This window comes from Capsella rubella, unplaced genomic scaffold (genome assembly GCF_000375325.1).
Source record: "Capsella rubella cultivar Monte Gargano unplaced genomic scaffold, Caprub1_0 scaffold_1, whole genome shotgun sequence".
NCBI lineage: Eukaryota > Viridiplantae > Streptophyta > Magnoliopsida > Brassicales > Brassicaceae > Capsella > Capsella rubella.
Genome location: NW_006238923.1, coordinates 11,436,323 through 11,436,545, shown reverse-complemented (window position 1 = coordinate 11,436,545; position 223 = coordinate 11,436,323).

Below are 223 nucleotides of genomic sequence, written 5' to 3'. Positions count from 1 at the left end.
ATCATTCAACAAAATAAATAAATAAATAAATGTTTATGACAATCATTCAATACAAAATTTAATTACACTATAAGTTATAATCAAATGGTAAAGAAAATGAAAGGACTTAATCATATATCATACAACAAATTTTATAAGCCTTATTGGTGGAAAATTATTTAAAATCATATATATAAAAGTAAGGTTCCACTCTCTTTATTGTTCTATTTTGTATTTATTTTTT